This window comes from Grus americana, chromosome 5 (assembly GCF_028858705.1).
Source record: "Grus americana isolate bGruAme1 chromosome 5, bGruAme1.mat, whole genome shotgun sequence".
Lineage (NCBI taxonomy): Eukaryota > Metazoa > Chordata > Aves > Gruiformes > Gruidae > Grus > Grus americana.
This window is the reverse complement of record NC_072856.1, coordinates 25,393,715-25,420,711: the sequence shown is the minus strand read 5'-3', so window position 1 is coordinate 25,420,711 and position 26,997 is coordinate 25,393,715. Positions and strand designations below refer to the sequence as shown.

At 49.1% G+C, this 26,997-nt stretch overlaps 1 long non-coding RNA gene and 1 pseudogene across 1 annotated transcript; both read right to left on the bottom strand.

Annotated features, from left to right (window-relative positions):
• Positions 1 to 9,145: 9,145 nt before the first annotated feature.
• Positions 9,146 to 13,182, bottom strand: LOC129206734 (outer dense fiber protein 3-like; annotated as a pseudogene).
• A 743-nt stretch (positions 13,183 to 13,925) lies between these two features.
• LOC129207312 (uncharacterized) lies at positions 13,926 to 24,954 on the bottom strand. Its single transcript, XR_008577425.1, has 3 exons — positions 24,848 to 24,954; positions 22,420 to 22,527; positions 13,926 to 14,224 (listed from the first exon to the last, which is right to left on the bottom strand). It is a non-coding gene; the product is annotated as an uncharacterized LOC129207312 (long non-coding RNA).
• Positions 24,955 to 26,997: the final 2,043 nt, after the last annotated feature.

The following is a 26,997-nucleotide window of genomic DNA, read 5'->3' as shown; positions in this document are numbered from 1 at the left end:
CTTGTTAATGGCACATCAGCTTGTTGTGACAAATCAAGAGGATTGATTAGCTTTTTATGATTCTGGAAAAGCAGGTTATGGTTTCTTTGAGACTAAATAGTCCCATTTCTCTGACTGTTCCTGCCACTGAACAGCTACCTGGCACAGAAAGCTGACAACCGTGGTGAGGGAGAGGGCCACAGAGGAACGCAGGAGGAGCAAGCAGTAATTCTTGCACTTGTTTAGAGCTGGACTAAAAATAGAGGTTCTTGAACCTCTTTCACTGTAAAAAGCCTGCATAATTCAGACAAGTTTTACCAGTAAATTGCAGCTATAAAGGAAAAACCCCACAGCCTTAAAAGGTCTCTTGAAGCCCATCCAAAACAGTGTTCTGTCCAAGTGCCCTGAACAAGAGGGCAGAGGAGGAGAGGGTGGGAAAGCAGATGCTAAAGGCTGCTCTTGCCTGGCAGGGAAAGAGCAAAGTTTGCCCCCTGCCTCTGAGCTGTGCCTACCACGGGGACAGCATGTTCGAGCACTCTGGGCCCAGGGCAAGAGGCAGTCCTTTGCTTACTCATTTCTGTTCTGCCACCCCCAATACATGCGCACATCATGTACTGCCTCTGCCTTGGGAATTGACTTCTACCAAGGGAACTGCGGGAAGTGATGATGAGGAATCTTTGCTTGCCAGACTGCAATGCAAGCCTTTTGAGAGAAGTTCTGCCCCTGGTTTTATGCAAATGCCCAAAGACAAAACCAAACCTTAAGTGTATTTGCAAAAAAAACCCCACCCCAAAACCCAAATACAACCCCCAGATACACAGACATCACTCCTCTGGTTGCTCAGACCTCCCCTTTGTTTCTGCAACCCTGTGCATGTAAGGAGTTGACATTCTCTGTCAGTCTCCTGTCTTCAAGCCTCATTTCTGGTTTTCTCTCCCTTTATTCCATAAGCCCCTGCTTGCTTCCTCCTTCCTTCTCACGGTCTGCTCTCAGCATTTCCTCAACACAACAACAAAGGCAGTGACCTTCTACAGAAGATGATGTAGTCAAGGGTGAACTCTGGCAAAGCTCATCCTCTTCTCATTTGGCCTATAAAGAGTTTCCCCACAAGTACTCAGTTTTAATTCATCAGCTACCACTTTCAGATGTGCAGAGATGCAAACCTCCTTTAACTCCAAATGTTAAATACATTACATAAATTCAATGTCTTAAATGCTCCCATCATGAGGTGAGGAGCAGCACCTATCCCTGAAAATAAAGATGAGAGAATACAGCTGAGCCAAGATGAAAGAGATGGGTTTATTGTCCAGTCAAAAGCACTGCGGCACTGTTAGTAATCACGAGGGTACCCAAGCTTTACTATTTAACATACATATCAAAACCAACCTCCATGGCAAACCTGTATCAGAGTAAATTCATCTCTGTAGTGAGGTAAAATGGCTCTGAGGCGGCAGTTGGCACTTCAGGCTGTGAATGCAGGAGTGCATGGGTGGAAGGGTGTCTCTGTGACTCAAACCCGTTGCTAGGACCACTAAATGGCCCTTTCAGCTTCCCCTGCAACCATTTGGACTGCTCTCTCACACTCTTGGCATCAACCCTACCTGAGATGGAGACGCTTTCATCTCCATTCGCACCAGGGATATTTATTGAACTAGTAAATCAGCAACAGCTTACCCAAGGCTCCAGCTGGCACAACAGGCAAGGCACCAAGGTGGGAAGCAGCCAAGACAGTGGGGCAGGGAGCCAGGAGTGGCTGCCCCCTCCATGGGACTGCAGGTACCGACCCTGCTGCCCTACTTGCTCTTGGCAGCCTGGGCCCTTGCCGTGCCCTGGGCATGCTACCATGGTGCAGTGCCTAGAGGTGTGCAAGGAAAGATGCTGCTGGGGTTTCCCACCTGGGACTGCAGCATCATCACAGAGCCAGATACATTGACAGGAGGTGGATCGGATTTTTCTATTAAAGATCCACTTAGAAATAATGAGGGAAGCCCAGACAGGGAAAACAAGCATGGTGACATTTAGCAGACCAAAACTTTTCCACCCTCATGATAAACGAATGAGTCTGGAGGCAGTGAGCAGAAGCATCCCAGCTCCCTGCTGCAGAGTGAATCATCCTATACTCTTCCCACAGCAAAGTTTAAAACCACTCAACAGCCAAACACGTCGTGGAAACAGAGTGAAACAGAATTGTCAGGAGCTGGTAAGGGCTGATGTTTGGTGCTTGCTGGGACTCTATGCAAACAAGTTAAAGGAGCTGTATTTCACTGGAAAAGTGTAACTGTCCTACTGGTGTTGAGAGGATGTCACACAACTGGCAAGTCACATTTATCGGCATTTTTCAAGCAACAAATGCACAGGTCACAAGACCCTGACAGTGCACTGATGGAGGTCAACAAAAGCCACGAGGATGGTCTAGTCAGCCTTCAAACTTGTAATAATTGGAAATGTGTGCTACCTGCTTGCCTCCAGCTGAGTCTCCTTTCCTCTTGCAAAGCCAGTGAAATTAAATAGGGAGAATAGGATTGGCTAATATTCCTTAAAGGCTTGTTTCCATCTACACATTAACATATCCGGTCAGTTCAGTTACTACCAGGCTTTACCGTTTTAAATAATGAAGAAACTGGAACTTAGCAGCATTATGTCATTTCCCATCTTGCCCTGCAATGTTTATCGTGACTGGCAAAGCACATGAATTTTGCAGATTGGAAAATATGCAATGGGGTCTCAGGTGGCAGGAGAGAGAGAAAAATTAACAGGTACCATTGTATTCTTGGTGAAGTGCAACAATTTCCCCGAGCATAGCAAAGAATTTATCATTCTTATGCTGATGTTTGGCTGGGATCAGGGATCTAAAACTGCCTCAGGTATCACATGCCCAACAGACCTTCTGCATAGTACTTGCTTGTGAACCCCTTCTGATCTGTATTTCAGATGCTTGGATGCTTGGTTTTGAATACAAGAGATATCAATAGATCAAGACCAGATCAAGTGGTCTTCAAAGTCACTCTGACAAATGCTGGAGGACAACAAGACATCATGAATATAGCAATATTTTCCTAAATTTCTCTTATGTCAACCTCTGTCAGGCCCCAAGATCTCTCTCAATCTCCACCCTTCTGTTGGCTCTTTCTCCTTTGCCTGTTACCCCTTGCCCAGGGAAATCAGTCTGTAGGCCACCACACATATTATTCCTAAAATATTTTAAAATTAATTTAGAACTGGTGAAAGATGACGGCCCCAGAACCCAAGACAGATCTGTAAGAGCAGTAGGGCAAGCTGCCCAGATACTGCCCATTAACAAAATGCCTTCAGGGAAAGGGGAAATTTTATCTTCACGGCCCACTCCATGTTTGCTTCCTTGGGAATGCCAATTAGTGTTCAATGTGGCATTTTCTAAAATACAACTTTGAACAGTTTATGAACTCAGCAAAGATTGTGAACTCACCAGAGACCACCGAGTGGCCATGAGATGACTGTCAGCAAGGATTTTCGGACACAATTAACCAAGGTCATGTTCTAAGCAGTGACTCAGAAATGAGTGGCGCTCTAACCTTTTTGCCCGTCTTGCTTCTTGCCTCCTAATGCTTGCTAAATTGAATCTGAAAACATCCACACTGATGACAGGCACAAGAGTTCTGATTCCTGGGAACAAGTGTTGATGACAGGGGAATCGCTGGTTTTAGCAAAGCACTGGTTCCTGGGCTCTGCTCCATCGGATGAATGTTTCCTTATTATGTCCCCAAAATCCCCTGGGCAGGGGAACATGCAGTAGAAGCACACTCAGTTATTTTTCAAAGATTTTTCCCTCTGGGCTGTCAAAGATCTGAAGGAGCTGGCGACCAGCCCACTCTTATTCTGATAAATGCTATTTGCAACTAAAATAGCCTCTGAAAGCTTGTCTGAAGGGGAACAAGCAGTCTTGTTCAGAGATGCCATTAGCAGGAAGATGTGGAGAGGGCTATTCTGAGGGCTGCTTATTTTTGGTTTTCACCCCACTTTGTCATTTGCCCTGACCAAAGCAGAATGAGATTATTATTAGCACTTGGGGCACTGTCAATGGAAGCAGCAAACAGACTCTGGCCAAAATTCAAACTCAAAGTTCCTCTGGTTCTTCATCGCTTCCCCTCCCAATGATATGGACCCAGGGAATCTGGGCTTTAGCCACCATGTCCATCAGAGAGCATGAATTCTCTGCTGACGACAAATAGGCGATACATCTGGAGCTAGGCGCTGGCCATCTTTTTTGCCCACATGATCCTGCTTTCGGTCTTTTGGAAATCCAAATCTTCCCTTCACAGCTAGCTGGAAGTGAGGGAGATGACAGAGTTTTAAGGGTTAACAGAGGGAAAGTGCTAATTTCCTGCTACCATTTTTAATCATTAAATAGCCATATGCAATTAAATGGTCGAATTGGGAGGGAGAGCTGAGCTGAGGCTGCTAGGAGCCAGGTGCAGAGTGAAAAAAAATGGAGTCTGTGGTCTTAGAAAACAAGCTGGGTGGCAGCGGTAGGGCAGGATTTCCAAAAGCTCATCCCACTACTGTAAGACAGCATCTGACAACAGCGCTGGGAGTTTTGCCACACATTGCACTGGGAGCAGAGCAAGTCTCTGGGCCCAAAGTTCACCCCAAATGCATGTTTTCACTGTCACCAAGGTTAGCTGTCATAGCTCAGATCTCTGAATTAATGCTTCTCAGATAGGACAACCCCACCAGATCCCAGATAGGCCTAAAAAGAGGAAGATGGGGATCTTGCCTTCATCTGCTGAGATGGTTGGTCTGTATCCCCACTTTGTCACCACCACGGGTCTCCCCAGCCTGTAGACCAGGTGCCCGTTACAATCTCAACTGCTCATTAACACTTCCCAACCTGCCTAGGGTTAGGTTAGTGTACCTTGTCAGAGGTTACAGCATCATTGCACAGAGCAATATTCGGGCTTCAGAGTGAGGTGAGTTACAGTCTGTTTCTTAGAATCATCTCAGAGTTTTGTACTAAGAAATTCCCCACTGCAGCAGGGACGGAGGACACCGGGGATGCTCTTAATCTCTCACATCCTGTTCCTGTGGCACATCAAAGTTGTTGTAGCTTTTGGTCCTCTGTGCTATAGGTCTGAAGTTAGTTTGAAATAAAAGCACTGTGGGCAGAGGGTGCTCCGTGACCTGTAGTGGGAGGGATGCAGGACACAGGCAGGAAACTCTCATCTGCCCTTCCAGAGGTTAGGATACTCAATGACAAGTCGTCTTTAAGGTGCACCATGTCTCAAGAGCTTTGCTGTCTTTCCCAGTTTTCTACAGTCTCCAGACTCTTTCTAGGCTACAGGGGAATGTAGCAAGCCTAGCCTTTCCTTCTCCTAGTTGATATTCCAATAATCAGCAAGCCATGAACAAAAAATTCAGTTATTGCTGAAACTAATACTGCACCTAAGGTGGAAAGCTTACTGCTGCTTAATAGCAACAGCCTTCTGCCTCCACGTAAATGTATTTTTGCATTGAAAGACTTCTACTTTACATATTTATTAGTCAAATAGATTCATATTACAAATAAGGAATTAACAAATTATACTGTGTATGTAATATAAATGAATGTACAATATTTTCCCTTGAAAGTATCATGGATAACCGTAATGAACTTAGCCCAATATGCCAACCTGACCCACTTCTTAGGGAAGTCTGCTGCCTCCCCTGGAGCCCAGGTTAAAGATGTGATGAGAAGACTTCCTACCCTGGTACAGCCCTCAGATTACTATCCATTATTGATTTTTCATGTAGGCAGCAATGAAGTTGCAATAAGAAGTCCAAGAGTGATCAAAAGAGACTTCAGGGCCTTGGGACAACTGGTTAAGGGATCAGGAGCACAAGTAGTCTTCTCCTGTATCCTTCCAGTTGCAGGGAAGAAACAAGAAGACCCAGTTGATCAATACCTGGCTCTGTGACTGGTGTCACTGGAAGAATTTTGGGTTTTTTGATCATAGGTTGGTCTACACAACACCAGGCCTGCTGGTGACAGATGGGGTGCACCTGTCTGAAAGGGGGAAAAGGATCTTTGAGCAAGAGGTACCAGGGCTCATTGAAATAAATTTAAATTAGTTTTAAAGGGAGAAAGGAATAAAACTAGGCTCACTAGAGATAAGCCTAGGGGCAGCACACCAATGTTTGAGGGACAGTGTGCTAGTGAGGTCCTTCAGTCTGATCCATGATGGGTAGCACCGTAGCCATCTCAGTGGAGGTAGGGGATGGAGATCCATGTGGCAGCAAAGACGCAAGAGTTGTCCATGTATTAGAAACCACAGAAGCAGCTGAGAAGAGTCATATAGGAATTAGGGCTCCTCCCCCCAGAAAGGTGGTAGGATCAATAGCCCAACTGAAGTGCATCTACACCAAAGCACACAGTCTGGGCAACAAACAGGAGGAAGTGGAAACCATTGTGCAGCTGGAAAACTATGATGTAATTGCAATCATGGAAACATGGTGGGATGACTCACACAACTTGAGTGCTGCAATGGATGGCTATAAACTCTTCAGAAGGGACAGGCAAGGAAGGAGAGACAGTGGGGTAGCCCTGCATGTTAGAGCATGTTTTGACTGTCTAGAGCTTGACGATGATGATTAAGAGGTTGAAGTGTTGAGTGTAAGAATCAGGGGAAAGGCCAACAAGGCAGAAGTGGTGGGAGTCTAATACAGACCACCCAACCAGGATGAAGAGGCAGGTGAAATATTCTATAAGCAGCTGGGAGAAATCTCACAATCACTAGCTCTTTTTCTCGTGGGAGACTTCAATTTACCAGATGTCTGCTGGAAATACAATACAGCAGAGAAGAAACAGTCTACAAGATTCCTGGAGTGTGTGGAAGATAACTTCCTGACACAGCTGGTGAGTGAGCAAACTAGGGAAGGCACCCCACTGGACCTGTTGTTTGTGAACAGAGAAGGACTTGTGGGTGATGTGATGTTTGGAGGCCGCCTTGGGATCAGCAATCATGAAATGATAAAAGTTTTTGCTTCCTATAGAAGTAAGGAGGGGGGTTAGCAGAACTGCCACCTTGGACTTCTGGAGGGCAGACTTTGGCCTGTTTAGGAGCCTGGTTGACAGAGTCCCTTGGGAGGCAGTCCTGAAGGGCAACAGAATCCAGGGAGGCTGGTCATTCTTCAAGAATGAAATCTTAAAGGCGCAGGAGCAGACCGTCCCATGAGCCAAAAGACAAGCCGGTGGGGAAGACGACCGGCCTGGCTGAACAGAGAGCTTTAGCTGGAACTCGGGAAAAAAAAGAGAGTTTATGACCTTTGGAAGAAGGGGCAGGCAACTCAGGAGGACTACAGAGATGTTGTGAGGTTATGCAGGGAGAAAATTCGAACGGCCAAAATCCAACTAGAACTTAATCTGGCTACTGTCATAAAAGAAAATAAAAAATGTTTCTGTAAATACATTAGCAACAAAAAGATGGCTAAGGAGAATCTCCATCCTTTGTTGGATGTGGGGGGAAAAATAGTGACAAAGGATGAGGAAAAGGCTGAGGCACTCAATGCCTTCTTTTCCTCAGTCTTTAATACTAAGACCAATTGTTCCCAGGGTACCAAACCCTCTGCACTGGAAGATGGAGACAGGGAGCACAATGAAGCTCTAATAATCCAGGGGGAAATGGTTAACAACCTGCTACACCACTTAGACACACACAGATCTATGGGGCTGGATGGGATCCACCCAAGGGTGCTAAAGGAGCTGGCAGAAGTGCTCACCAAGCCACTTTCCATCATTTATCAGCAGTCCTGGCTAACCGGGGAGGTCCCAGTTGACTGGAGGTTAGTGAATGTGAAGCCCATCTACAAGAAGGGATGGAAGGAGGATCTGAGGAACTACAGGCCTGTCAGTCTGACCTTGGTGCCAGGGAAGTTTATGGAACAGATCATCTTGAGTGCCATCACACAGCATGTACAGGACACCCAGGTGATCAGGCCCTGTCAGCATGGGTTTATGCAAGTCAGGTCCTCCTTGACTAACCTGATCTTCTATGACAAGGTGACCTGCTTAATGGATGAGGGAAAGGCTGTGGATGTTGTTTGCCTGGACTTTAGTAAACCCTTTGACACCATTTCACACAGCATTCTCCTGGAGAAACTGGCTACTCAGGGCTTGGAAGGGCATGCTCTTCACTGGGTAAAAAACTGGCTGGATAGCCAGGCCCAAAGAGTTGTGGTGAATGGGGTTAAATCCAGTTGACAGCTGGTCACAAGTGGTGTTCCTCAGGGCTCAGTACTGGAACCAGTTCTGCTTAATGTCTTTATCAATGATCTGGATGAGGGGATCAAGTGCACCCTCAGTGAGTTTGCAGACAACACCAAGTTGAGCAGGAGTGTTGATCTTCTTGAGGGTAGGAAGGAACTACAGAGGAATCTGGACAGGCTGGATCGAGGGTCCGAGGGTATGAGGTTCAACAAGGCTCAGTGCCAGGTCCTGCACTTGGGTCACAACAAGCCCATGCAATGCTACAGGCTTGCGGAAATGTGCCTGGAAAGCTGCCTGACAGAAAATGACCTGGGGGTATTGGTTAACAGCTGGCTGGATATGAGCCAGTAGTGGTTTTGGGCTACAACATTGAGGTGGTGGAGTGTGTCCGAAGAAGGGCAACGAAGCTGGTGAAGGGTCTAAAGCGCAAGGCTTACGAGGAGCAGCTGAGGGAATGGGGGTGTCCCATCCCACTCGGTGGGTTAGGGTGAGGTTAACTTTTTAATTCTCTGAGCGGTAATCCAGAGTAGCAACAATTACTCTAGAGGTTCAAACAAATCACAAATTTACTTAAAACTCAGTGGAACCACAAAAGATAGAGGCTTGGCAAAAGTCATAACAATACTTAAAACTTAAGTAAAGGCATCCCTCCAGTGTTTTCAGAAGGCCACTCAAAGCAAAGCTCTCGTGTTGGATGCGAAATGGGGTGATGTGCCCACTGCATCTGTCAGGGCAAGCTCATGGCTGGAGCTGAGCTGGCACGGGGACGTGCTCCAAGTCCAGAGGCCTTCTAGCTCCAGGCAGACTTTGCCAGATGCCCTTGGTCTCCCAGCTGATCCCCACTGCATGGGAGAAGGCCACTGTTGCATCTGTCTGCCCCTTCTGCAGCGGTGTGTCCACCTAAAGAGCTTGTGATGTGTGAGTACACCTCAGCATGGAGCAGCTGAGCTAGTGGAGAAGGCAAGAGGTGTTCTTTAGCCTCCCTCTGCTCGCCTTTGGGCCAAGGCCTGCTGTCCTGCGGTTTGGCACTCCAGTAAGGTGGTCTTGAGTTCTCAGAAGCCCTGTCAGCAGGGGGAGATGCTTAAGGGCTGGTTGTCGACAAGCAGAGGAGGAGAGGCAGGCAGGCTGCCTTACCTTTCCCAGCCCTGGCTTTACTGTTTTGTCACCTCTGAGTCCACTTTTGGTTCCCATCGTGTATGTGGGAGCCTTTTTTTGTAGACGTCCAGTTCCACCTTGGGGAATGCAGCAGGACCTGGTGTCTGTAAGAGAGGCAGGGAGGTTGCTGTGTACAAAAGGCAGGTGTTCGTTCTTGCCGGGTGCCCACATGGGTTGCGCGAGTTGAGCTGGGTGGCCAGAGAAGTGGTGCGAGAGGCATGGAGCGATGGGAACAAGGGCACCTCCTGTTGCCCTGCAGAGAAGCAGAGTTCCCTGAGGAGGAGGGAGGTTTCCACTAGTGCCGATGAGCTTTGCCCCACCAAAACTGTTAGTGTTGGAAAGGGAGGGACTGCAGGTGTTGGCAGAGCCTCCCCTCTGCCGCTGTGACTGGCAGGAGAGCCAGGGGACCTGTGGCTCCTTGGGTTTTGCTGCCAGTGCAGGGAAGTGCTCGTGAAGAGAGGCTGCAGCAGGTGTTGGAACTCTTCTGCCCTGAGGAGAGCAGCTGAGCTTCAGCTGCTGATGTGAGAGAGCAGAGAAGCATAGCTCACCTTGGAGAGGTCTTCAGCAAAGCCATTGTGCTTACTCTTCCCTTTCATGGAGTAGCATGGGCTGGCGTGGGTGTAGGCTGTGTTGGGTCCCACCAGCCTAGGCAGGGTGTAGGTGCCAGTACCTGGAAGGGCAATGGGAAGAGAGCACGTGTGAGTCCTGCAGGGAAAGGAGCAGTACCAGTGTGGGAGACAAGCAGCCTGCCAAGCCTGCTACCAGGAGCTGGAGGGATGCCTCGCCCCTCCTCCCATGTCTTCTGTGGCATGCAGAGTATATTGGCAGCTCCAAGCCCAAGTTGCCCGTTCTGCTGTGGGATGAGAGAAGCTGGTTCTCTGGGACATCAAGCAAGCTTGTCCTGCTGTGCAGGTTTTTCTCTAGGCCTGTTGAAAAAGCCGCCCAGCAGATTTTCCCTGCAGGACACGCAGGCTATTCCCTCACCTGGAGCTTGGTCGGAGATGACGACCTTGTTCCAGAAGGCGATGGACTGCACCAGCGCGCATTTGTAGAGGTACTTGTTGGCCTTGTTGCCTCTGCCCCTAGGCGAGGAGAAGCAGAGAAAAGCAGTGAAGCTGGGCTCTTTTCCTCAGGCCAAAGAGAAAAGGTCAGGAGGAGGTGCTCAGCCTTGTTTGGTTTTGGTCTGGAAACCTCTGAAGCTCCTTCAGGATGCGAGCTGCTGGTTTTGTATGCCGGTAGCACAGGGCAAAAGGAAGGCATATTTCTCTTGCCCCAAGGAAGTGCTGGAGAAATGGGACTCCCTTGGCCCAGGAGTGATCTCGGTCTTAACCTTGGGAAGCCCGCAGATGCGCTGCGCTGGAGCCATGTACTTCCCGTTCCTGGTGAGGGCTGGACGTAGTAGTGAGGACCCGGAGAGCAGCTGTCTGCCATGGGTGGTTTGGCCCTTGGAAAGGTGTAAGCAGGGGCTTTGGTTTTGGTGGGATTGTGATCCCGGTAGCCTGGGAAGAAAAGCCTGTGAAAGGACACCTGCCTGCAACTGCATAGTTAAAGCTTGTTTCAAAGTCGAGTACTTGGAGTTGCTGGCCTCAAGAAATTCCCTTCCTGTGTGACTTTTTCCTCCCAGAATGATACCAGCGGGCCCATATAATGGTACAATGACTTCCCGCAAGAACAATGTAGGCATGGTGCAATTAATCGGAATATCACCAAAAATGCTACGGATACGAAGTATTACACCCTGAAAGAGTTGCTAAGCTAACTTGCAGCAAATGTAAAGAGCGCATCTGTGAAGTGTTGCTTTCCCGAAGCCCCGATGGGAAAGAAGTTGAAACTGGACAGCTGTTACAGAGGAGGAAAAGAAGAAAGTGAAAGAGAAGCAGCAGAGAAGATGGAAAAGGAGGAGGAGGAGGAGGTGGAGAACAGGAAGGGAAGATGAAGTAGAAGAGAAGAGGAAGAACGAGAAGGAGAAGAGGAGGAGAAGACAAAGAGGAGGAGGAGGAGGAGAAGAAGGAGAGGAGAAAAAGAAAAGGGTCAGGCGGGAACAAGAAGCCTGTAGTAAAGGCACAGAACGAGGTTCCTGCCATGTGCTCAGGGGTTCAGGTGCTGCTAAGGCCTCCTCTGTGCTCAGCAGAGTCAGGCAGCTGTTTTCCAGGGCTTTCCCATGAGCAAGCTGAGCCTTCCTCTGGCAGGCCCGTGTCCTTGCTGCAGCTGAGAGCATGGAGGCTTGGAGCAAAGGGGAATGGAGCTGTGGCTGCCTGTCCCCCAGAGGCAGTGGGTGTGGGGCACCGCCCCTTGAAATGGTGGTTTTCCCTGTTGTCCCAGGGACTGAGTGCCTGGGTCCCGGGCTGGTGAACTGGGCCATGATGGGGCCTTGTGGGCGATTGTGGTGGGTTGACCCTGGCTGAGGGCCAGGTGCCCACCAGAGCCGCTCTATCACTCCCCTCCTTCACTAGACAGGGGAGAAAAAGTATAACGAAAAGCTTATGGGTCAAGATAAGGACAAGGAGAGGTCATTCACTAATTATCGTCACGAGCAAAACAGGCTGAACTTAGAGAGGGAATTCATCTAATTTATTACTAAGCAAAACAGAGTAGAGGAATGAGAAATAAAATCAAATCTTAAAACACCTCCCCCCACCCCTCCCATCTTCCCGGGCTCAACTTCACTGCCGGCTTCAACCTCCTCCCCCCTCAGCGGCACAGGGGGACGGGGAGTGGGGGTTACAGTCAGTTCATCACATGTTGTTTCTGCCGCTTCTTCATCCTCAGGGGGAGGACTCCTCTCATCGTTCCCCTGCTCCAGCATGGAGTCCCTTCCACGGGGTGCAGACCTTCAGGAGCAGACTGCTCCGGCGTGGGGTCCCCCACGGGGTCACAAGTCCTGCCAGCAAACCTGCTCTGGCGTGGGCTCCCCTCTTCACGGGGCCACAGGTCCTGCCAGGAGCTTGCTCCAGTGTGGGCTTCCCATGGGCCACAGCCTCCTTCAGGTGCCTCCACCTGCTCCGGCGTGGGGTCCTCCACGGGCTGCAGGTGGAATCTCTACACCCCCTCATCCTTCCTCCACGGGCTGCAGGGGGACAGCCTGCTTCACCATGGTCTTCACCACAGGCTGCAGGGGGATCTCTGCTCTGGCGCCTGCAGCACCTCCTTCCCCTCCTTCTGCACTGACCTTGGTGTCTGCAGAGTTTCTTACATCTTCTCACTCCTCTCTCCGGCTGCAAAAGCTCTCCCTAATTTGTTTTTTTTTCTTCTTAAATATGTTATCACAGAAGTGCTGATTGGCTTGGCCTTGGCCAGCGGCAGGTCCGTCTTGGAGCCGGCTGGCATTGGCTCTGTCAGACACAGGGGGAGCTTCTAGCAGCTTCTCACAGAAGCCACCCCTATAGCCCCCCCACTACCAAAACCTTGCCACGCAAACCCAACACAGCGATGAGGCCTGCAGGTGCCCACATAGGCTCCGTCCATGTTGGAGCAGGCCACAAAGCCTACAGCCTACGGCAAGAGCAAGAGAGTTGCTGAGGGGCTTCCTTGACAGAGGCCTGGTGTGAAAGCTCCCCCGAGAGGAGCAGCACCTTTCTCAGCCTTGGCCATGGGACTTGGGGTGGTTGAACTCATTGAGTGCTACAGCTCTCGGTCGCAGAGTGCGGTGAGGGTGAGCAGGAAGCTCTTGGTCATGAGAGGTTGTGGTGTCAGCTGCCAGGTGGTCTTGAGGAGATGCCTTGGCTCGTCATGGATGTCATATGATGCTCCTGGCACCTGTCATATGTGCTTTTGTATCATACAGCTGGTTGGGAGCTGGGGACGTCCAGCTTGCAGGGCCTGACCTTCATGAGGTCTGCACGGCAGAAACGTACAACGAGGGAAAAACTGATGTGATTTTTGTGCTTCATCTAGCAGCCTTACATTCTTATGCTGTTGGGCTCACATAATAAAATGAATGCACATTTGAACACTGGGAATTTCCAGTTCTTGTCTTCTTTTCCAGATGTCTCTTAATCTACATTTTTTTTCTTGGGGAGGGCAAGTTGGGCCTGGTGTTAGTAAACAGAATTCACTGCTGGGGGCTCTCAGTTAGCAAGGTTTAGGAACACCTCTGTGGTGCCACTTTGGGGAGTGGAGTTTGTCCTTGGAAATAGAGGCCAGAGAGGCCGCCTTGCCTATGGTGCAGAAGACACTGTGCAGACCTGGGTGTACTTTCTAGGTTACGCAAGAAAAGCTAGATGCCAGCCACAGATCAGGAGCGTTTTCCGATTTCTCCCCGATAAGTCAAATGTCCTTTTTGTCACGGGTTTCTCATAGGAATAAGAATCGTGAGTAGGCCCAGGAGGGTTTTCTGTATGGGCCTGGCTGGGATGCAGGTAATCCTTTTTCATCACAGCCTGCACGGTGCTGTCTCGAGTGCTGATAGCACACGGATGTTTAGCTATTGCTGAGCAGAGCTTGCGCAGAACCAAGGTCGTCTCTGTTTCTTCTCACTCTGCTGCCCCAGCAAGATGGCTGGGGGTGGGCAGGAGGTTGGGAAGAGACACAGCTGGGACAGCTGCCCCGACCTGACCGAAGGGGTGCCCTGGACCATACCATGTAACATCATGCTCAGTAAGAGAACCGGTACTGGGGGAGTCTTTCCAAGGTAGCCATTGCCCGAAGACGGCTGGGCATCAGTCTGTTGGTGAGAGGCACTCTGTGTTTGCTATTGCATCAATTCGTAAAGACATGGTGTGTCCTGTTTTGGATTCAGGCCTTCAGGACTAGTAAGTGCTGAGGTTTTGGTGGATGTTCAGCCTTAGCTTTGCCCTCTGTGCTCTGGCACTACAGCAGATTCAATATCAGGTATTGACACGGCTAACTCCATTACCTGCAGTAAGCATATACCTGAATGTAAAATGCATAAATAAAATAAAAAAGAAAATGTATTTAAAATGAAATACATAAGTAAAATTAATATAGATCTATAAGAAATAATGAATTAAATTACTAAATAACAGCTCCTGGACCAATCTGCTTCTAGGATTAGGGTATGCCCTAAATAACAAACCTGCCCAGATTTGAGCAAGCTAGGAGTGTCCTGCACCTGCAGCATGGCTCTGACACAACCCTGCCGGTCAGTCCGGGAGAAGCAAGAGCCATTCTCCTTTGACCACAGTAGCCTCAAGAGGTCTGTGGAGGCCCCAGGGACATGTTGAAAGCTTCTATTACTCTGCACAGCTGCCCACACACCTGCTGCACCCTCATGTACCACATGTTCATGTGTAGGGGAGCTTGCCAGGATAACACAAAATACATCCCTAATGCACAGTACAATTCCCCTTTGTTGATTATAGAGGCAAGGTCCACTGATCCAGATAGACTACTTTCTTACCTGACAGTTGTACTGGTCCACGGATAGATCCATCCTGTTTGGGCTTGGACCCCCTGTCACACCAGTCCAGTGCAAAGCTCTTCTGCTGCAAGCTGGTCCCTCGTGGAGAGTGCAATGTGCTTCAACCCGCATTGCCTCCTTGCTGACTATCAGCACCTCCTGGGAATTGTTTCCCATGATTGGCTTCCTACCCAAGAGAAAAACCCTAGATCACACTTGTGGAAGAAGAATTACGTCCAACCCCAGCCTGGTACCCCAGGTTCATGCCCTGTAGACAGGACACTGAGGTGCATCAAGTGCTCACATTGCTACGGCCAGGCATGAGGCTCTTGGGAAAGGATGTGTGCAGGCATGGAGAGGGAGTTGTACTTCCCACTCACACAGAGAGTTTGGCAGAATCAAGAAAAAACCATTAACCACAACCCTCATCTCATCAGAAAATCTACTCTATTGACTCCCTTGTTAGAAGGAGAAGTCAGAAGCAAGGCCCCAGTGAGAAGGAGAAGCCTTAGGTCTACCATGCAGTGCCCTGGCTGTACTTTGCACTTCAGAAGCCAGTATTTGGTTTTATTGCTAAAGATACAAAGATATGTGGGTTCCCAGTGCATAAAAAGCATTTTGTTCTTTGCACTGATCAATGATCAGCAAGCAAGCAGAAATCCGTCTTCTAAAAGCCTTTTAGGATCCCCATCTGCTAGAACCTGATATGTGAGGAGCTGAGGGTTTATGTATTTGGTCCCAGGGAACATTGCACAGAGGGAGAGCTGCCAGCCATTAAATAACAAAGCCAGGTCGCTGGGACACACGGAAAGGATTAACAGGCACCATTTATCTTGTGGATTTTATTTGCTGTCTGCTTGTCCCAGGACAACTAACTGCAAAGGAAGCCTGACCTTAGCTCAGATATGGCCCCGCTGAAAGGGTGGGGAGCACAAGGCGGGTCTTGAAGCAGGCTCAGTGGTACAACTGAGGGCAAAACAGGTAACAGAGGACACTTTTCATGTGCTGCCCATCTGCACAACAAGACTCCCAGGGCCCAACCTGCTCTTCCAAGTTCTTTCACAGCCTGATACTGTCAAGCATCATCTTTTTTCACACCATCACCTGTGGCTTCCCTAGGATCCAGAGCGGTACCAGCTTCCACAGCTTGTCACAGACTCAGCACTGCTGGGTATCAAGTGTTGACAAATATTCCCACAGTGTCCAAGTCTTTGTAACATTAATCTCTGTTTTCCTCTATCTTACACTATTTTTTCTGCATCACTGTCCTTGTTTTTGGCTGGGATGAAGTTAATTTTCACAAGAAGCTGGAAGGGGACACAGCCAGGACAGCTGACCCAAACTAGCCAAAGGGATATTTGACACCGTATGACATCATGCTCAGTATATTGGGGGGGGGGGTGGTGTGAGTGGAGGGGAGGAGCTGGCTGGGGGGGAGGGATTGCTGCTTGGAATGGGCTGGGCATCAGGTTCTGGGTGGTGAGCAAATTGCATTGTTTATCACCCGCTTTGTATATTCTTTTATTAGTATTGTTGTTGTTGTTTTCCTCTTCCTTTGTTGTCCTACTAAACTGTCCTTATCCCAATCCATGAGTTTTACTTTTTCTCCTGCTTCTCCTCCCCATTCCAATGGGGGAGAAAAAGTGAGTGAGCAGCCACGTGGTGCTCAGCTGCCAGCTGGGGCTAAACCACAACAGTCCTTTTTGGCGCCCAACATGGGACACAAAAGGTTGAGATAACGACAGATCTGACCAGAGTGTGTTAAAACAAATTTCTTACATGCATTTATTATATTAGGTAAACAGTTACTGGTCACCATGGTATGGTGTTTGTTCACATAGTTGCGTTATGTAAATCCATACTTGCTGTATGTATTCCCTGCGGTGCTGATTATCACCTCTGGGAGAGGGATCAGGATTCTCATTTTGCTGTACTGTGTAATACCAATTTATGATACAATAACATCACTGGTCATGAGGTTAAGCTGGTATTTGTGTCTGGCATCACTATCATGCCCATACCTTGGATGACATCTCTCAGAACTGATTAATAATCACACCCAATCTATGGGAAAGACAGGAGGGGATACTTTCTCATGCTCTTTCACCTCCCCTGTTTCCTTCAAGCTGGTTACAGCAGCTTTTGAGAATTTTGAATACCCTTGGGATGTTCAAGCCACCATGCTCCCATTGTTATGTCTCCTGAATGTGCTTCAGGTCTTGTTTAGGGTTACAAAAAATTCTTTTAAGAATACCACCCAGAGATCTGCCTTGAGGCTAGATAGTCTTGTGTGGCATGGCATGGCATGTGGGAGAATATGGGCAGGTATCTAGAGACCTTCTCACCTCCAATGGTTTGGAACTTCACTCCCGAACAACTACAGGACCCTGATGAAGTGATAGAATATTTGAAAGTAAAATGCTGTGGTTGTTCCAAAGAGGCACAACTTACCGCACTGTGGTGGGCCCTGGTCAGTATCTACCAAACACTGCTCGGTATTAGGCAGCACCCTCAGGGGGAAGAGAGGGAAAACAGACCAACAGGCACTGTGGCTACTCGAACCCCAGTGACAAGCACTGCAGCTACTCAAACCCCAGTGATACGGGTGCTGTAACTGAGCCAAAAAAACCAACCTGTGCTGGTATCAGTTGCCCCTATACACAAGAAGAAATACACCAAAAAAAATCAGTTCATTTAGTAAGGGATGACGATGAACCAGGACCATCACGAGAATAGGAAGAAGAGGCAGAACCAGAGGTAATCACCTGATCCCTGTCCCTGAGTGAGCTGAGAGATATGCAAAAAGATTTCAGCCATCATCCAGGTGAGCACATCATTACCTGGCTGCTCTGATGCTGGGATAATGGGGCCAGTAGCCTGGAATTAGAGGGTAGGGAAGCCAAGCACCTGGGATCCCTGTCCAGGGAAGGGGTCATTGACAAAGTGACTGGGAGAAAGACACAAGCCCTTAGCCTCTGGAAGCGACTTCTGTCAGGCATGAGGGAAAGGTGTCCAACCTTTCAAGGAAGATGTTGTATGTCAGCCAGGCAAGTGGACCACCATGGAGAGAGGTATCCAGTACCTAAGGGAATTAGCCATGTGGGAGATGGTTTATTATGCCCCAGACAATGTGCAGTTACCCACAGAGCCAGATGAAGTCCAGCGCACACAACCCATGTGGTGGAAGTTTGTACAGAACGCACCATCGTCCTATGCCAACTCATTGGCAGTAATGGACTGCAAAGGCAAAGAGGCACCAACAGTGGATGAAGTGTCTGGCCCACTCTGGCAATACAAAGAAAGTCTCTCTTCCTCCCTCGTCTTGGCTGTGGAGAAACTGACCCAGAAGGTCCAGCAATTCAGAGAGGCTATGTCCTACTCCCTACCCATATGGACCAGTATCTCAGCTATTAGGAGTAGGCGTTCTTCTGCTCAAGAGAGAGGATATAAAGGGTACACGCCACGAGGCACCCTGTGCTTTTACCTGCGTGACCATGGAGAGGACATGAGGAAGTGGGATGGCAAACCTACCTCGACCCTAGAGACACAAGTACATGAATTCCAGGAAAAAAATGCCACTCCAGTTTCCAGTAGGCAGTTCCCCAGACAGAGTAGAAGGGCTGATCTTACTTACAATCCTCTTGAAGAGACTTCTAATCCATTTTTACAAGAAGTGAGTAACGAATACGATGACCAGGATTAGAGGGGCCCTGCCTCCGGCCAGGTAGAGGAGAGGGACAACTGGGTTTATTGGACTGTGTGGATCCGATGGCCTGGCACGTCAGACCTACAGGAGTATAAGGCTCTAGTGGACGCTGGTGCACAGTGTACCCTAATGCCATCAAGCTATGAAGGGGCAGAACCCATCTGTATTTCTGGAGTGACAGGGGCATCCCAACAGCTAACTGTACCGGAAGCCGAAGTGAGTCTACCTGGGAATGCCTGGGAAAAGCACCCCATTGTGACTGGCCCAGACACTCTGTGCATCCTGGGCATAGACTACCTCAGGAGAGGGTATTTCAAGGACCCAAAAGCATACCGGTGGCTTTTGGTATAGCTGCCTTGGAGAAAGAGGAAATTAAACAGCTGTCCACCTTGCCTGGTCTCTCAAAGGACCCTTCTGTTGTGGGTTGCTCAGGGTTGAAGAACAACAGCTGCGAATCGCTACCACAACAGTGCACCAGTGGCAATATCGCACCAACCGAGACTCCCTGATTCCCATCCATAAGCTGATTTGTCAACTGGAGAGCCAAGGAGCGATCAGCAGAACTTGCTCATCCTTTAACAGTCCCATATGGCCAGTGCGAAACTCCGATGGAGAGTGGAAGGTGACAGTAGACTATCGTGGCCCGAACAAAGTCATGCCCTGATGAGTGCTGGACATGCTGGACATGCTCGAAACTTCAATATGAACTGGAGTCAAAGGCAGCCAAGCGGTATGCTACAATTGATATCGCAGATGTGTTTTTCTCAATCCCTTTGGCAGCAGAGTGCAGGCACAGTTTGCTTTCACTTGGAGGGGCGTCCAGTACACCTGCAATCAACTGCCCCAGGGGTGGAAACACAGCCCCACCATTTGCCACGGACTGATCCACACTGCACTGGAACAGGGTGAAGCTCTGGAGCACCTGTAATGCATTGATGACATCATCATATGGGGCAACACTGCACAAGGAGTCTCTGAGAAAAGGAAGGAAACAGTCCAAATCCTTCTGAAAGCCGGGTTTACCATAAAAACGAAGTAAGGTCAAGGGACCTGCACAGGAGATCCAGTTTGTAGGAATAAAATGGCAAGAAGGGTGTCGTCAGATCCCAATGGATGTGATGACCGAACCAACAGCTACGTCTCCACTGACTAGCAAAAAGGAAACACAGGCTTGCTTAGCCGTTGCGGGGTTTTGGAGGATGCATATTCCAAATTACAGTCTGATTGTAAGCCCTCCCTTATCAGGTGACCCAGAAGAAGAACGAATTCAAATGGGAGCCTGAGCAACGACAAGCCTTTGAACAAATTAAACAGGAAATAGTTCACGCAGTAGCCCTTGGCCACTCCGGGCAGGACCAGATGTGAAAAATGTGCTGTACACCGCAGCCGGGGAGAACGACCCTACCTGGAGTCTCTGGCAGAAAGCACCAGGGGAGACTCGAGGTTGACCTCTGGGGTTTTGGAGTCAGGGATACAGAGGATCCAAGGCCCGCTACACTGCAACTGGAAAAGAGATATTGGCAGCATATGAAGGGGTTCGATCTGCTTCAGAAGTGGTTGGTACTGAAGCACAGCTCCTCCTGGCACCCCGACTGCTGGTGTTGGGCTGGATGTTCAAAGGGAGGGTCCCCTCTACACACCATGCAACCGACACTACGTGGAGTAAGTGGGTTGCACTGATCACACAGTGGGCTCGAATGGGAAACTTAAGTCACCCAGGAATTCTGGAAGTGATCACAGACTGGCCAGAAGGCAAAGATTTTGGAATATTGCCGGAGGAGGAGGTGACACCTGCTGAAGAAGCCCCACTGTATAATAAACTGCCAGAAAATGAGAAGCAATATGCCCTGTTCACTGATGGGTCCTGTCGCATTGTGGGAAGCATCGGAGATAGAAGGCTGCTGTATGGAGTCCTATATGACAAGTTGCAGAAGCTGCTGAAGGAGAAGGTGAATTGAGCCAGTTTGTGGAAGTGAAAGCCATCCAGCTGGCTCTAGACGTTGCTGAACAAGAAAAGTGGCCAGTGCTCTATCTCTGTACTGATCCATGGATGGTGGCCAATGCCCTGTGGGGGTGGCTACAGCAATGGAAGCAGAGCAACTGGCAGCACAGAGGCAAACTCATCTGGGCTGCCCCATTGTGGCGAGATATTGCTGCCTGGCTAGAGAAGCTGGTTGTGAAAGTACGCCACGTAGATGCCCACGTACCCAAGAGTCGGGCCGCTGAGGAACATCAAACAACCAGCAGTGGATCAGGCTGCTCAGATTGAAGTGGCTCAGGTGGATCTGGACTGGCAACATAAAGGTGAATTATTTACAGCTCGGTGGGCCCATGCCACCTCAGGCCATCAAGGAAGAGATGCAACATCATAGAGGGGCTCGTGATCAAGGGGTATACTTAACCATGGACGCTATCACATAGGTCATCCGTGAATGTGAAACATGCGCTGCAATCAAGCAAGCCAAGCGGTTAAAGCCTCTCTGGTACGGAGGACAATGGCTGAAATATAAATGTGAGGAGGCCTAGCTAATCGATTACATCACACTCCCACAAGCCCACCAAGGCAAGCACCATGTCCTTACAATGGTGGAAGCAACCACCGGCAGGCTGGAAACATATCCTATGCCCCATGCCACTGCCTGGAACACTATCCTGGGCCTTGAAAAGCAAGTCCTGTGGTGACATGGCACCCCAGAAACAATTGAGTCAGACAATGGGCACTCATTTCTGAAGCAACCTCATAGACATCTGGGCCGAAGAGCATGGCATTGAGTGTGTGTATCACATCCCCTACCATGCACCAGCCTCCAGGAAAATCTAACAATACAATGGAGTGCTAAAGACTACAGTGAGAGCAATGGGTGGTGGGACCTTCAAACATTGCAATACACATTTAGCAAAGGCCACCTGGTTAGTCAACACTAGGGGATCTACCACTCGAGCTGGCCCTGCCCAGTCAAAACTTCCATGTGCTGTAGAAGGGGATAAAGTCCCCATAGTGCACATGGAGACTATGTTAGGGAAGACAGTCTGGGTTAGCCCTTCTTCAGGGAAAGGAAAACCCATCTGCAGGATTGCTTTTGCTCAAGGACCTGGGTGCACTTGGTGGGTGGTGTGGAAGGATCAGTAAGTCCAATGTGTACCTCGAGGGGATTCGATTTTGGGTGAGAATAACCAATAAACTAATTTGTATGATGTTAATTGCTAAACAAGCCTGCCATTTTATGTCATCACTACTACAATTGCTGTATGCTGTATCAATGGTATTACAGTAAGAATCACCCAAATTAATGAAGGATGAACTTTGATGAAACCAAGTAAAATGCAGCGATGATGGAACTAGAACTGGCTTCAGCAGCCGGCACCCAGCAACTTCCTCAAAATCGACATCTTCAACCCGCAGACCATGGGCATGGGCCACACCAGATACATCAGCCGCAAGCTCCGGCTGCAGCATGCAACAGTCCACCACCACACACCATCACTCCTGCCCTGAAAGACTGTTATGACAGATGGAGCCCAAAGTCGTGGATTAAATTAATTCAATGGACATTTTAGAGGGATGGCCCATAGATTAAGGGAATGGTATCTCTGTGTGTGTGTGTATATCTCAAAGACAGGAAAAGTGGTGGTGATTAATTGTAGGATCTGGGCATGAAGTAGATGGTATAGAATAAGGGTTGGATAATGTCCTGGTTTTGGGCTGGGATAGAGTTAATTTTCACAAGAAGCTGGGAGGGGACACTGCCGGGACAGCTGACCCAATCTAGCCAAAGGGATATTTGATACCATATGACATCATGCTCAGTATATAAGGGCGGGGAGCTGGCTGGGGAGGAGGGATTGCTGCTTGGAATGGGCTGGGCATCGGGTTCTGGGTGGTGAGCAAATTGCATCGTATATCACCCGCTTTGTATATTCTCTTATTAGTATTGTTGTTGTTGTTTTCCTCTTCCTTTGCTGTCCTAGTAAACTGTCCTTAGCTCAATCCATGAATTTTACCTTTTTCTTCTGATTCTCCTCACCATCTCACCCAGGGGGGAAGGAGTGAGCGAGCAGCTGTGTGGTACTTAGCTGCCAGCTGGGGCTAAACCACGACACTCAGCCTTCCTGATGGGAAACAAAAAGGAAAAGAAAGACAGCTCTGATACCTTCATGTTGCCTCTAGGAAGAATCCTTCTCAAAATGCTCAATTTTGGGGGAACAAATAGCACCTACCTCACCTGGCCCTTTGAACTTTAAACATTTGAGCACCAACAGTCAATACCCCAAAATACCATAAGGTAATGCTGCTCTGATTTTGTTTCATGGGAGAGAAGCAGAGTGGTACATGGGTGATTATGCTAAGAACAACACATTTGAGGTTCCTGGTCTTTACTTTCCAGCTCAAGAGCATTAAATGCATTTACTCACACCTCCAATTTTCCTACAAGTATTGGGAGGGCTACAAACAGCCCTCTGCACATTCAGCCTTGTCCTGGACTAGCTTGTCATTCCCCTGTTCCGGCACCTAAGTATGAAAAGCCTGGGGTGAAACCTTGGCTCACAGGCATGCTGTGACAGCCAAGAGGAGCCCTAAACTCCTGCCTTGGCCTCCTTGGGCATAACCATGATAGCACCTGAGCCAGCAGGAGCCCAGCCTACTTGGGACACTGCACTTCAGCAAACCCCACTTGAATCCCTCAGTTTATTACATGGTCACTCGCAAACTCCTGGGGAAAGAGGAGACCCCAGAAACTTGCTTTCCCCCAATCTGGAGAGGTATTAAATCAAAGTCTTAGGTTAAGTCCTTATAAGGCTGCAGCTGAAATACAGTGAGTACGATCCAAGAACAAGCAGTCATAATTTGAGTGTTATTTGTGCTCTTTTTATGGCTTTCAGTTGTAAGGATGACAAGCACTTGCTCTGTGTGTTATTCATAGGCCCCTTCTCAGCAAGCCAAGGGCTGGTTTTGACTTGTCAGAAGTGCCTCTCGGTGCCACTGCCATTAATGGCAACCACCTTTTCCCTCTGGTTGTCACTTCACTGCTGGCCAGCTAATATCCTATGCTAATTATCACTTACTAGTGCGTGCATATATAGTATTCAAATACCAAGAAACCAGAGACTTATTTTCCACACACTTATTAGCCACCAAAGTGCCATAAAGTCCCACCTCTAAAATCTTGGTGGCATTTCAATTTGAGATCTGCCTTCTATATACTGGCCATCCCTAAGAGTCGTGCCCACTCCTGCGTTTCAGCCAGTGCCAGAGACTGCGGTTTCATCCACGTAGAGAGGTTTTCAATGCAATGTCTAGTGCGGGCACACAGGTGCATTGGAGGCATGTCAGAGCTTGCACATGGCTTTATGTATGCTGCATAGGGCACACATGCTCTTACAGATTTACTTACAGAAATGCATGGAAATCTGTGTGCAGGGCATACACTAAGCGCATGTGTTTCTGGATGGCATGCGGAGCTGTGCGTGTGGTTCGGGTAAATATTGATGCAACAGTTTTCTCCGCGGTTCAGTCTGGCCACATCAGCCCCAGACTACAAGAAGTCTTTGTGTTCAGCTGGCAACTCTCGCTGCAGCAGGGGCCAGCTGAGTCACCTCCAGCAGCACAGCCACCCAGCAGCAAAACTGGGCTAGAAGCGGCTCTCAGCCTCTGCAACTTCTCTCACGGAGCTACTTGCCCAGCTTGTCTTTTACTGCACACATAGGACAGTTGTATTCTTTGAAAGACAAACCCTATGCCATGAAGACACATTTTGGATTCAGTATACAGATGTAGTGCCAGGGTAAACAAAGCTGCGGGTTTGTGTTCAGTGCACTCGAGCAGGGGGTGCATGTGACGTGCCGGGTTTGTGTTTAGCACACGCATTTGTAAATCGTGGATAAAACAAGAGTGTTTTGTGTAACCATGGGTAGATCGTATCCCGTGTTTTACAAGGTGTGTGCTTGTGTGGGTGTTTGGGCGTGTTTGCAGGTGGCTGGAGGATCTCCAAGGAGCTGTAACACAATGAGAGCAGCTGTGGCTGGGACTATATTAACCATGCTAGATGAGCAACACAAAAAAGGTCAGAGCTCTTCCTGAGTTTTAATCAGGTTAAAGCATCCCCAAAGGCAGGCAGGGCTAAGGCACACTGGGCTTAGATGTCTGCACCGAAATACTTCAACCAGAGCCATGGCCCCACAGCTCGTGAGTGAGCAACGTGCACCCTCAGGACAGGCGAGTGCCTGTGCCTGTGCCGCGGGCTGCTCCCGTGCTCGCATGCAGCCTCCCTGAAGAATTCAGGTCCTCCTGCCTTTTGCCAACAACAAGGAAGCCCTAATGCTTTCCTATTATAGCATCATTAAATAAAAAGTCTTAACAATGTTTTTTAAGGTCTGAAGACTCTGACAGAGGCGCTTGAACAATTTTTACAGGAGCTATTGAAAAGGTTACCTCAGTCCACTGCCTCTGCTGATGTGCGGCAGCATGCATTTCCTTCCAGCCCTCTGCCTTCGCACCCGGCTCTGTTCACTGGGCCTGAAATCAACGGCAGCTCCTAGAGTTAGACAGAAAAAGAGGCAAAAGCAATCCCCTCCTGAAAATGACTTGCTCTCTGGTGAAAGAAACAAAAGCAAAGCACTTTGAAAATTTGACTGTAGCTGTCGCTTGGGCATCTCCCGCTGCCCTTCTGCCTGAGGCCCCCAAAATGATCTGGTGCCCTCCCTGCTTCACCAGCACCCTTCCCAGCAGCGCTGCCTCATGGGGCTGGCGCAGCCCCAGGGCGAGAAGGGTGATGCTCTCACCCACCGATAGAAGGGCAGTGTCAGGCTGCTGAGCTGTGCCTCCCATGAGGCACGGCTGCAGGAGAGGCAAAATTAGATTTTTCCAGTTTTAATCAAAAGCAAGTATTTAAGCTGGGCAAAAAAAATTTAACACAGTGGAAAAAATAAACAAGCAATTTCCTAGCCAGCCCCGCCCCCCCCAATATTTTGACAGGAAATATTCACTTAATATCTTTAATTCTTCTATGTGCTGTGGCACTTGGAGATAGGAGGAGAGATCTCCATAATGAATCCAACATGACGCAGAGGTTTTCAGAGGCACGCACAAAGTGAAGCACGTGGAAGGCCTGATTATGGCTGGGGCTGTGTCTGGGGAACCATGAAATGAGGATGGGGATGGGAAGAGAAGCCTCGCCCCGCTCCGGAGCACTGGCATCCCTCACCCAGGCAGCCTACGTGATGCTCCCACCTTGTTAGGCATGATGGAAGCTGTTGGCCGAAGCATGTGGTGGCCGGGACACAGCTGTGAGAGCTGCTTTCAAATCAGTGCCACCAACAAACGGAGGGAGACAGTAAAAATAACACTTGCTCTGAGAACTGTGATGTACTTTACAAGCTGCTAAGGAGGCCGAGTCTGACGTGCTGTCCCACTTTAGTACACATCAGGCTGAGAGAGAGATAGCAAAATGGAAAACATGAATCTGCTGGGGTTACAGAGACAAGCAGTCGCTGGCCTGTAAATCAGAGTTGTGAGCGCAGGGAAGACTGGGGAGCAGCAGGCAGGCAGCGCAAACATGAAGTAGAGTTATGGCTTTCTGTGAAGTTTGTTTGCTTCGAGACGATGGCAAAAAGAGCAGAACATTGTGCGATGGATGGGGTGTGCAGCAGTGGGAAGAGGTGCTCTGCTCTGCAGGCTCAGCACTGCTTCCTTGGGGCAAGTTTTATTCAGCTAGGAACACTAACAAACCAGAGCTTCGCAAAACAAAATGTACTTGGGGAAGGCTGAGCTAAACATTATGTCAATCCTATTTATATTTTGAGGAACACAGCTGAAAGAGGTAGCTTTCTGTGGGCCAGACAGCATATACTCCTTTAACGACCCAAAACTGGTGTTTCACAGGGACATGACTGCAGGACGTGCAAGAAAATAGTCCCCAAAAGTCCTGAGTCCTGCCCTCCTTTTCCACACAGCCCTGCCGACATGCAGGGAATGAACTGGCACATCCTGGGAGGAGCTTGGCATGTACCACCCAGACTGCAGCGAGCCCAGCAAAGCCCAGAAGAGCCAGCTCGCTGCAGCCTGACCTGGTGGGTTTTCCTTATGCCCCTCAGGTCCAGCACAGTCTTAAGATGTTCACAGAGGACATGGCAGCATGTTGCAGGTTTCAGGTCCCAGAAGTCTTCAGGGTGGGCAGGATCCAGAAGGCTCCCAAAAGCCAGTGGATGGACAACGGACTGACACTTCCTTGCTTTAACAGCAATTGGGTGGTTTTTTAAATATGAACAGTATTAAAAAAAAAAAAAAAAAAAAGCCTGAAGGTCCTGTCAGAGAACTGCAAACAGATCTTGCAGGACTGGCTGCAGGCTGAAAGCCAGCAAGACCTCACAGTCCCAATGGTTTCCGTAGGGAATCCTGTCCCTGCCCACAGTGCACCAGAGACCCCTGCGATGGCAGCAGCCTTCCTCTTCAGCCTGCCTCCCACTCAGATGGTCCAGCTCATCCAGGGAGGGCGACCATCCGTCCCGCTCTTCTGAGGCTGCGGGTCTCTGCTAAAGCGCAAGGAAACCGCAGGCACAGGTGTCCTGGGCGAGCCAAGCAAG